This window comes from Hyaena hyaena, unplaced genomic scaffold, assembly GCF_003009895.1.
Source record: "Hyaena hyaena isolate Hyena2069 unplaced genomic scaffold, ASM300989v1 scaffold_224, whole genome shotgun sequence".
NCBI classification, from domain to species: domain Eukaryota; kingdom Metazoa; phylum Chordata; class Mammalia; order Carnivora; family Hyaenidae; genus Hyaena; species Hyaena hyaena.
The window spans coordinates 1,176,927-1,188,979 of record NW_024080854.1 but is presented as its reverse complement, the minus strand read 5'-3'; the positions used below and the strand labels follow the sequence as shown (position 1 = coordinate 1,188,979).

Genomic DNA, 12,053 nt, shown 5'->3' with positions numbered 1-12,053 from the left:
GCTCATTCTCATTTTGGTGTCTCTATAATTACATATGCCACTTGGAATGCCTCCTTGCTTTCCTACCTTGAAGTAAATTTGTTACTATACTTGAAGTCTCCTCTGGGCTTGTATACTCTGTGTTCAGGTTTCTTGCCTAAGTGATTGGACCCATCTTGGGACCAGTAAGAAAAATGAGAAAGGTGGCAGAGGGGTACATTTGATGGAGAAGAAGAGCTCTGTGATGTGCATGATAAATTTGAGAATGGGGTGTCCAGGCAGAGATGCCCAGGAAGCATTTGGAGATATGAGCTGAAGCTCAGGAGAAAGAGCTGAGCTAGAGGTAGGTAGAGAGTTGAAAGTCATCAGCACATAGGGAGAAGTTGACAAGATCACCCAGGGAGAGTCTGTAGAGTGAGATGAGAAGATGGTGGAAGATGGAAAGATGGAATTTAATGAAACACCAACATGTAGAGGAAGACAGACAAAGCAAAGCCCTTATAAACTTCCCTGACTTCATAGTATCCCTCTAAGCCATTCAGGGCAGGAAATCTGGGAAACTATGACTAGTTTGTTGATCAAAATTTACTAATGTGAAATTTAATTTTGAAGAAAAGAGGGTCCTGTATGATCAAAACAGTTGAGTTTTGATGTCTTAGAAGATGAATTTGCTTGACTTTTTTTTTATTGTGAAAATGTCCCCTTAAGAGTTTGGCTTCAATTATGTTTAAGGAAACCATAAATTGGTAGATTTAATTTCAAAACCTACCCTGGATTTTATATTCCTGGCTTTCCTTAATCTGAAGTCTTCTGACTTACATCATCTTGAAGAAGTAAGAAGTTGCCAAGATTTTTAACTTTCTAATAGGAATCCAGTTGTCTCCACTATCCTGTTTTGTTTTGTATTATTTTGTTTTCTTAATGTGATTGCCCTTTGGAGGTGATTCTTAAATTATTATAAATGGTCATTGTATTATCCCAGATTTTTACATGGCTCCTGGACTGCAGTCCAGGGTCAAGAGAAGTGTAATTGGTACATATTTCAAGGTTCTCAGCAGATCATTGAGGTTCCTTCAACACTGATACTATTTAACATCTATAGTCTCAGAGGCTCCCAGGCACAGATCTCATGAGTATCTCTCTCTCAGGAATATAATTCCTGTTGAAATCAGTTCCATGTGAAAAAAGAAATGGTTTCCCTTTAATATAGAGATATGGATAATATCAATCATTATATTGCCAAATAAAATCCCAAATGCATCTCACTACATTGATTTAATGTAATTTTTGGTTGGAAGGTAAGAATCCCTCAAATGCATTTTCAGTAGCCACTTCTGTCATAAATCTTGCCACTGGATGCAGCATTAAGTAATTAAGCTCTTAAGTCTTTGAACAAATTTAAGTATAATTTACATCTGCCCTCAATCTCGCGAGTCTGTATTAAAAAGGCAATCTATAAGGTGACATTCTGTCAATTATACTTCAGTTAAAAAAGAAACACATCCATATGGTATATATGGATATACCACCATGCAATATGTGGTGTATCTGATGAACATCCAATATTAAAAGCCATAATTGGGAGAGTAAGAGAGATAACAGACCATGAAAGGCAGCCTGCCCTGTGTCAAGGGCATCATTCCAGGGTGACATCTGCTCGTGAGTTGCTGGACAGCATTTTTCTCATACTGAAAAAAATTGTCCTTGTGATCTTCAGATTGAATACCTCCCTATCCATGTATTTATTAACTATTTTAGATTTCCTTCCATCAGGTTGGTGCACACATCCTCTATATGTATAATGCTCTGCTATTCTTTTTTTAATTAAAAAAATTTGTTTTATATTTATTTGTTTTTGAGACAGAAAGAGGGAACATGAACAGGGGAGGGACAAAGAGAGACAAAGACACAGAACGTGAAGCAGGCTCCGGGCTCTGAGCTGTCAGCACAGAGCCCGATACAGGGCTCAAACCCATGAACCATGAGCTGAAGTTGGATGCTTAACCCACTGAGCCACCCAGGTGCCCCAATGCTCTGCTGTTCTTAATGGAATTGTTGTTTTTAACTGGCATTTTGTTGGTTTGTCTCTGAGGGCCTATAATGGACTAGTGTTTGTATTGGTGTTCAATTTCCACATCAACTCGGCAAGATGGTTATTACAATTTTTGTTTTCTAGAAGAGAAAATGGAGTCTTGGAGAGGTTGGTAAATTACTTCAGGTCACAGCTAGTGAGTGATAGAGTTGGATTCCAAGTCAAGACTGTCTGCCTCCAGAGCTCATACCTTTTCTGTGAGACCTTACCATTTGTCAGTCTTCCTTAGGCCATCTTAGAATTCTTCCTCCATAACTTCCCACCTGCACTCGGAAGCCCCAATTTCCTGAGCCAGGCTCTGGGAGAGTTTGATGAGTTAATTTCAAGTTCCTTTGTCTGTTGAGGGAGCTAAAAATTCTCTGAGTCTAGACCTCAAAGTCCATTTGTTTTGGAGTCCCTGCCTCCTCAGCAACTGGCCTTGTTATTACGTGGCCAGTTCAGGGGTGGCTGGTGCCTATTTACGCATCTGGGCCCTTGTCTTGGCTCTGCCTTTAACTTCTAGGGTGCCGTGAGGATGTAACTTAACAATTCCATGTGTCTTGTTCTCCAAATATAAAATGGAGGTACTTTAAGAATGACTTTTCTTTCCTGAGGGCTTGCATGGACTAGCTAATTAGGCCTTGGACTACGTTTCAGAACTACGAAGCTTATTAATTCAAGTCAATAAACATTTACTGTGGGTTTGTAGTAGGCAGACCAGGTGGAGGTATGGTGCTCATGACCTGTGGATGCTCTTTTCTAAACATTTCCTTCATTTTGCATCCCTGTGAGACTCTACCTCACTTCTAAGAATGCCTGTATCTCCACCCACATACGTTTAAAATTTCTCTGTGTGCCAAGACTCACTCCTGAGAGTTTTATCATTCTTTCCCACTCTACTTTGTTTACAGAGAAATATAGCATGTTTCCTTCTTGAACTTTAGGAACATTCTGTTAGAATGCAACCAGATTGGAAAATGACCTCTTCCTGCTCTACTAAACGGGTCATATTTCTCTGGGTTGGAGCATGGCATGGTTCATACAAGTCTGCAGTCTTTGTTCAGAAGAGCACACTGCTTTTCCTTTCAAACATGGCATCTGACCTAACATTGGGTCTACCCACATTGATGCCATGATAGTAACCATAGAACTTTCAGGTCTTTGGGGGTGTCTGCCAGTTGTATCCAGGAGCCTGAGAGTCAGCATTCCTGAGATCCTCAGGTCAGATTTCCCTTGGTCTCTGTGCCAACCCAGGAGATAACAGCATGCTATAAATAAATCAAGGGTGGAGTTTACCCTGTCTGGAGCCAGCTATCCAAAGGTTGAAACTTTACCTTATTCTATTGAACCTGGTTTCTTGTGTTTTCAATTGGGATCTTTTGGTAGGAAGCACTTTTCTGGGACCCTGTTGTGAGAAGTTCTGGAGTTGATGGGTATATTCACTTTTTTTTGGTGACCTACCAGAGGGAAGCGTCTTCATTTGGTTGAAAACCTGGGATGCTTTACTCTCTACTATTTTGACATTAACTGATGTAGTGACCGTTTCAGATCCTTCATTATCTTAGGGATACAAGGAGAGGTCTTCAAAGAATCTGTTTCATATGAAGATGCCTAAATAGTGTGTGCTAAGAAGAATGTTTGTTGGCCTTTCAGCAAAGTGCTGAAAATAATTAGTGGAATTTAGCTTTCCAGGAAGAGGGCAGCATGGGTCTTAATGCTTCATGTCATCACCTTTGAGTACTGCCCATTTCAGAAAGCATTTGGCCTATGATGGGTGTTGTTCAAAACATGGTATCCCATGACTTGATGCAGTGGACTCAAGGGAGAAAAACTACCATTTCAGAAGAACAACAGTAGTTCAATACATGAACTTGCAAAAGCAAAACAAAGCAAACAAAAAACAAAACTAACCAACCAGCAACAACAAAACCCCTGTGAGAGTGCTGTGAAAGCCACTTCTCTACTTCTTCTGGCATCATCTCTGGAAACCAAATTTTATAAGAAATATGAAAATGGGATAAAACTTTTGAGACTAGTTCTTGCCTACTGGGCTTTTTCTTCCAAGATTCTTAATTACCAGATCTCTGTTATAAGGGATCCAAATACATCTCATCCATTGAATTTACTCTGACAACGTGTAGGTTTGAAAGGGTAAAGCCAGCAAGGAGGGTTTTACAGTTTGAAGATCTATTAGTGTTTTCTGAGATTGGGATCATTCTCTTATTATTTTTTTATTTAAAAAATTTTTTAAAATATTTATTTATTTTCAAGAGACAGAGAGACAGAGCACGAATGGGGGAAAGGCAGAAAGAGAGGAAGTCACAGAATCTGAAGCAGACTCCAGACTCTGAGTTGTCAGCACAGAGCCCAACACAGGGCTCAAACCCATGAACTGCCAGATCATGACCTGAACAGAAGTTGGATGCTTAACTGACTGAGCCATCCAGGCACCCTGAGATCACTCTTTTAAAAAAGATTTTTTTTAAGTAACAACTGGTATCACAGAAGGCCCCCTGTCACAAATAGCAATCCTAGACAGAGTAGTTCATTAGCTGTACTTTATCCCCCCCCTTTATATTGTGTCCTATAGCATTTTGTTGTCTGGGATGCCATTGCACTTGAAGAATGGCTACTACTGAAGTGCATCCTGTACAATAGATTTCTTTTAAACAGAACATTATGGGTCCCGATCTTTATTTCTAGCATTGACTTTGGAGGAGCTTTCATTCTTCTAGAACTGTCAGCCCAGCTGACTTTCTCACAGATCCTGAGCCTTATTATTTATGAAACCAGTGATGCTACTCATTATTACATCACAGTAGGACTGGTTTCATACTAATTTTAGAAACTCTTTGGACTAGACAAGCCAGCAGTGGCCTGGTTTGCTTTTTAGAAGGTAAGAAATCAAAAGTATTCAGTTATGATTTCTAAAAAATCTTACTAAACTAGAAAACTAGAGATTTTTCTTGGAAACATAGTAGAGAGATCCGTGATTGATTTAAAGATGATCACTGAAATACCTATGTTTTAAAATTCTCCAGAATTAGAAGAAATACCATGACAAATATGTTAAATATTCACTGTTAAGAATGAACCATAGGACCACGGTTCTGCTGTCTCCAAATGGCACCTCCAGAATTTCTTTCAGTTTAACATTACTAACATCCTGCTGCCTTGATTGAGGCAAGATGAAGAAATGGTAAAGTAACTCAATGCAAGTAGATAAAAATGCTATAAATGTTAATTGCTTTGAAGTTATCAGCTTTGTACTCTGTGAATTAAAGGAAGGATATGATCTCAGCCTGGGTAAGATATATGTGAATCTATGTCTTTCTCAATACAATTGGAAATCTTGGTACCTATAGATTTGTCGGTTCAATATATTAAATTTATTCTAAGCAAATAATTGAACATGTGCAAAGATTTAGCTATAAGTTGATAAGAAGAAAAAAACCTGATATTAACTTAATATTTAGGTTGTCCAAAGTTAGGAGAATAGGTAAATAATGGCACATGCCTAATAGAATCCTTGTAGCCACTTTAAAAGATATTGCAGAGGAGCATTTAATGATATAATAAGGTGATCAACATGTACTAAGTGAAAAATACAGCTCGCCAAATAGAATATACAGCATTAGTTTTCAACCCTTTTTGGTAATCTACCTCTCTGGGAACCTGAGTAAGTGTACCTTTACTCCAGGCTTCTTATCTCCTATCTCCTCTTTTCCCTGGCTACTGTTAATACCTTCTTGTTTCATCCTGACTGTTTTCCCCCCCAAGCTTTGATCCTAACAGTTTACCCACAAAACTTGGGTTTCTCTCTGGTTTGCAAGTTACATAAATCATATAATACTGGACTTTGAAACTTTCCTCTAAATTTTATGTAAACAAAAAGTTTCATGCATAACTTGTTTACGATGGGATTGACTATTCATTTAGAGGATTCTAATGTTCTTAGTGCTCATTTTTGATGGTCATTCATCCATCTATTCATTCTCATATATAAAACACTTATCAAAGAGCCTGGCATGTAGTAAAAAACATTTAAGTGATAGTTGTTATTTTCACTCATATGCATTGACATATTCATTCAAGTCCATTTGAACAACTACCTTGAACATGGCTAGGCAGTGGTGAATAAGACAGATACAGTTTTGCTTTTTTATAACTGTTTTATGTTTTTTGAGGAAAGCAGACATCAATCAGCCAGTAAAGACAAGAAGAGTAAGGTACTTCTTCTGAGGTATCAGGGAGGCCAAGACGCTAAGGTTGAAATGAAACTGGATTAGAAGTTAGAGTGGACAGGAAGGACATAGTGTTCTGAGTAGAGGGAATAGCATGTTCAAAGGGTCTGGAGTCAACACTTGACCTGGGTTTGTATAGGTTTTCATAATTTAGAAAGGGTATACTCTCAGTCATTGTCAATCAAGAAAGGTATAAATATAATTCCTTCAAAATGGACTCCATTCTGTTTTCAAAGTTTGTCTTCTTTAATTCTATTTAGAAACCAGAAGATGAAGGTCTGTTCCAATTATGGTGAACTTCCCAATAGCTTCAGGAATATGTAGGATGTATTGTGGGAAGTAAACCAGCAAGGTTTCAACTACAAATCTCAAATTTGAACACCTGGCTCTAAATTGTCCTGGAAATTTTAACATTGTTATCTTAAATTGTTTGAAAAAACTTGAATTCAGAGTACTGTGTTCATAAGATCTTCTATATTCTTAATCTTTCATATATATTCTTTTGGTATTAAGTGGGATTAATTGAGACTGAGATAACATTTGACCACTATTATTTTGCTGGAGGGGGGCAATAAAAGTTTCTGCTTGCCCTGTAGTGTATATAGACAGACAATCTGATGTGCTTCCTTTAAAGCCTATTTGAATATATAAGCAGATGAAAGTTTGCCAGGAATTAGAAGTATGGTAGATCATTTTGTACGTACACTTGATTGGACTGAAACTTTTTATCAAGTTTCAGTTATATCAAATTTTGCAGCAGGCTTGAATCCATGCAACCAGACTTTCTGGAAGAGAAAGTTCAGTGTAAGTTCAGAGGCAAAGGATGTGACAGAACCACTTTGTAAACATGAAAGACTGAAAGAAACATTACTTGCCATATTTAAGCATCACTGCTCTCCCTCTTCCTATATAACATCATGTAAGATAATATTGCCAACAAATGCCCAGATAGATGCTGAATTATTTATAAGAATAAGCTACTGATGTGGATTGGAAAGAAGAAATAACAAAGCAAGAAATAATAATGTTATTGCGACTGATCAAGTAAAAGGACATAAGCAAATGTGAGTGAATAATATCTCTAGAGATTTACACCCACAGGAAAGCTGTACGCTGTCACTTGGTTCATGTAGATCCTTACTTGAGAATAGAAACAACACCTGGGGAATTAGCTGTACTGTATTATTTAATGTTTTATTTATAACTTTTCAGCAATTTCCATAACTGACATTATTTAGTCACAGATGTCTGTGCAATCAGGATCATAGGCTTTGACAGCCATATTTTTTAAGAGAAATGATTTGTAATATCTCTCCTATGTTTGACAATTTTGAATCTTCTGGTCCTTGCCTATTCACTATTGTGTTTTTATAACACACTACGTCAGCAGGGGCAATTAGAAGATTTAGAAGCTCTATTCTAGTGCTCTTTCCAAAAGAAATGTCTAAAGACTCTCTGTTTCTAAAGACTTTATTGTTCTGTTTTTTCAGATGTGAGTGGCCAAGATAGTATTTAGATTCTGGCTATAAGCCAAGAGGAAATCTCAATGGTTACCACTGAGCTTGGGGTACAGAAAAGCCAAAAGTCTTGAGATTGTTCTTTCTCTTCTCAGAAAGTTATTTTAGGATGGAGATGTGCTCCCCAAATCTTCCTGATGAACCACATCTACTAAATGCTTTTAAGGACTGAATCAGAGTTCTTTATCATGTAACAAAACCATATTTAAATTGAATCATAGCTTTAAAAATTAAGATATCTATAATTCTCTGACACTCCTCATTAGAATTTAGAAAGCACACAATGAAACTTTCAATGTATTTTTCTCCATGTGGGTAGGGACTTTTTCATGAAGTCAGGTTTACCTTTTTTTCCCTCTTTCATTCTCAGTGTCTAGAACTGTGCCTGGCACACAGTATGAATGAATGAATGAATGAATGAATGAATGAATGAATGAATTTAAACAATTAAAGTAAACCAGAGCAGAAACACTAGTATAACCTATACATATAGACCTTAGTAGTCTGGAACCATGAAATTAAGTCACATTTAATACCCACTTTATGATGACTTTGAGCTTCTACCTGGTGCTCCAGGAAGCTAACTACCATCAAATATGCCCAGGTATTTCTTAGAGGTCTTGAAGGTGAGGGCTCATGTGTATTTAGATATGGAGATATGGAACCTATAGCTTCTTCTCTAGCCAGACTGCCTGTGGCATTGGGAGAGAGGTTACTGTTTTCTAATTTACCACTCTATCCCCAGCCTGACCCTTAACTCTCTATAGCATAGCTGAAACTATGCTGCAATTTGGTGTAAGACTTGTTTAGAAGGTTAGCATGAAGTAAAAATTGGTGGATATCTCAATGGTTGCTGCTCTTAGAGCCCAGCAGACCCAAATCAGCCTCATGAGACTGGTGGTGCTCAACCTGTCTCCATGTGGCCAGGGTAGGCTCATTCCCATGGCTGGGGATCCCTTGAGCTTGTCTTCACTACTTGAAATCCAAGGCTGGGAGAGAAGGAAGACTTCTCATCCCTAACTGAGATATAAGGCTTTCCTCCCAAGTCCCCATTTTCTGTCACAAGGGCTGTCTTCTCCCAGACGACTGGCAATGGGAACGTTTACTCATTTTAGGAAACCTCATCTTCTTCTCATGACCTCTTGCACAGAGGCAGAAAGCCAGCATGTACACATTCAAAGCTTTAACCCAACTCAATTGCATAACAGAACTCAGTTTATGTTGAAAACCTCCAGCTAATATCATAGTTGAAGTTAAGGCTGTTCCATAGGCTTCAACAGACACACAGCCTGGGTACTTGCTTTATATTTGTGTAACTAAATACCTCAGAGTATTTTTCCCCAAATAAAGGAATGGTTGGCCCCAAGGATAAATTAATGTCTCTATTTCTTTCCTGAGAAAAAAATCTTTGCAAATTTTATTTTTTTTAAATGTTTTATTTATTTTTAGGAGAGAGAGAGAGACAGCGTGAGCAGGGGAGGGTCAGAGAGAGAGGGAGTCACAGACTGAAACAGGCTCCAGGCTCTGAGCTGGCAGTCAGCACAGAGCCCGACGCGGGGCTCGAACCCACGAACCGTGAGATCATGACCCGAGCGAAAGTCGGATGCTTAACTGACTAAGCCACCCAGGCGCCCCAAATCTTTGCAAATTTTAAATCGATAAATGTTTTTCTAGTTCCTAGTCATTACATTTCTTAGGAATGATTTTCAGCCAGGACACCATATTTCAATTAAAGCATGCTGGGCTGAATGCAGTGGAGTATCCTGCAGCAGAAAAAGGACATTAGTGGAAAAACTGGTGATGTCCAAACAAAGTCTTTGGCTTAGTTAATATTATCGCACCAGTGTTAAATTCCTAGTTTTGACAAATGTACCAAGATTAATTAAGATGTTAATATTAGGGGAAACCGGATGAAGGGTATTTAGGACCTATTGGTACCATTTTACAACTTTTCTGTAAATCTAAAATTATTCCATTATTCCAAAGTAAAAAAAGTTCATGAGGACATAAAACAAGCCAGGGCATAGATTTCAGGCACCAGAATATAACCATCTATTATAGTTGATTGTTCAATGTAATGTTAATCTTAGAAACTAAAACAGAGGAGTGGGTAAATTGCATGGTTCTTGTAAGAAAAAAAAAAGATGCATTATATTCATTTGAAGATATGAAAATTTCCATTTCAGGACTTTACTGCCTGAGGAGTTTACTGCATGACTGCTTATATAAGAAATAATGAACAGCTTAAAGGATAAAGTGTTCAACTACTGTTTAATGAAAGAAAATAAATGATCCTAAGTAGACATTTAAAATATTGTGCCTCAAAAATCTCAAGTGCATAACTTGAAAAAAAAACTCATCAATTTTTTCTGGGGGTGGGGGGGAGGGAGAGGCAACTAAACTTCTACGTCCCAAGTATGTGACTTCTTAATTATGTTACCTAAAGAAGTTAGCAATATCGGACTTTAGGATTATTGCTTGGAGAACCTAAGTGAGTGAGTGAACTAATATATCCTTTAGGCTGTGTCTCTTAATTAAAAGGTGTCACATTGTTTTACCAGGGATGGGTCATAACATCACTGGTTAGTTTGAAAGACAGGCAATCAAACTGATAAAGATGTATTAACTTGGGAGTCTTCAGGTGATCTTAAAGTGTCTTTCAACCTAACACAGCCTACATGAAGCCTGTAAGAACCGGTGTTTATTTTTATCCCCAAATATTTGAATCTGCTCAAATAATTGAACAAATATTTGATGAGAGTTCAGTAACAGTTTATAGGTAAGAGGTGGTTTGGGCTTGAATATTTTTACAAGTAACTTAGCAGTCAACCACCCAGGCTATACACAAACTAACATTTTAGCATGTTCCTGTGGAGTGTCCACCTCCAAGTAAAAGTGCTGCCTGTATGTCCCTTACAAGGCTCAACAACTCCTTCGTGGTGGAGAATGCCTGCTGTATACCTCACTCTGTGCTCCCGTTTGTCGGCCTCCTATAGAGTAGACAGGTTTTTCAACTGAGCTCTCGTCAATGGAATGTGGGAGCAAGCTATATGGGCAACCTACACCTCATTTGTTTAAGCAGCATCTCTGGCCCTGGACTGCTCTTTTCTCCCTCCTGGACAGCTGGAATACAGCAGTCTTGGAAGCTGCATGTCGAAGACAGAAGAGGTGCTGTCAGCCCGGGGCCTGGGATGACTGTGTGGAGCAGAGCTGTCTGCCAACTCAGACCCAGTCACCTTAGACTGAAACATAAGAGATGATCTTCCATATTCTTTCTCCCTTCGTGGGTCTTATGTTATAGCCACTTAGCCTACCTTGTCTAATACACCTTCGAAAAACAGGAATTCTGGCAAAATGTGTTAGGGAGTATGACTTGGACCTATGACCTCCCATCTCTGACCCTGAATCGCTGCCTTGGGACTCATGAAGTCACGTGTGCCTTCAGGCACAGGACTAGACCTGCTGCACAGATTCTAACCACTAACTGGGCCAGCTGGGTAGGTCAGAGGTCCTCTCACTCACCCAGCCAGGGCGGAACAGGGAGGGAAGGAAAATGGTTATCCTTCCCCTGTGAGAGCCCCTTTCTAGTTTTCCTGCCGTATGGAGATGTGAAGCACAGGCATAGGCAGGAAGAATCTGAACTCTATGAGCCAGAGACTTTGTTTTTCCTGTTATGAGACCCAATTGCCCCACCATCCATAAGAGTGTGGCTTGACAAATTCAGGCTCTGACCAACCAGATCTGCCATTCCTCCCCTGGCTAGCAACCGCAAGTCGGTGGGGACAGAAGTTGGGCTTCTCTTTCCTTCATTCCCAAGAAGGGAGGAGAGTGGAAGTTCTACGTAAGAATGTTCCTCCTACTCAAACAAGCCGGCTATTCAATTTGCTGCCTCGGCTGATCTGTTGCACAAGCCGAAGAAGCAGCATCCACGTCAGTATTGGAGAATGTTTGCCAAATAGGATGATTTTGATTTCAGTATTTGGTAATGCTGGCCTTTTGGGGCTGCACCCTTTAGGAGAAGACAGACTGGAGGCTTGGGTAGTAGATAGAAAGGTAAAGATTCCCTGCAGCAGAATCACTGCCTGTGGTGCTCTTCCCCTGTTCCTTCTGGGAGCGGGGTCCTGGGTCACTCACAGAACAGGCCCCCAACATTTGGAGGGGATCCGACAGAAACGTCAGTGGAGTTATTTACATGTTTTAAATGAAGAGAACAAAGTATAAAATATGTGCCATTCTTTGACC

At 39.2% G+C, this 12,053-nt stretch overlaps 1 long non-coding RNA gene across 1 annotated transcript in view; it reads left to right on the top strand.

Annotated features, from left to right (window-relative positions):
- The first annotated feature begins 4,885 nt into the window (after positions 1-4,885).
- The window catches only part of LOC120239047, a 29,435-nt gene continuing 22,267 nt past the window's right edge, over positions 4,886-12,053 (top strand). The window contains exons 1-2 of the long non-coding RNA XR_005530345.1: positions 4,886-4,946; positions 5,092-5,249. This is a non-coding gene — a long non-coding RNA (uncharacterized LOC120239047). The remainder of the gene's footprint in view (positions 4,947-5,091; positions 5,250-12,053) is intronic.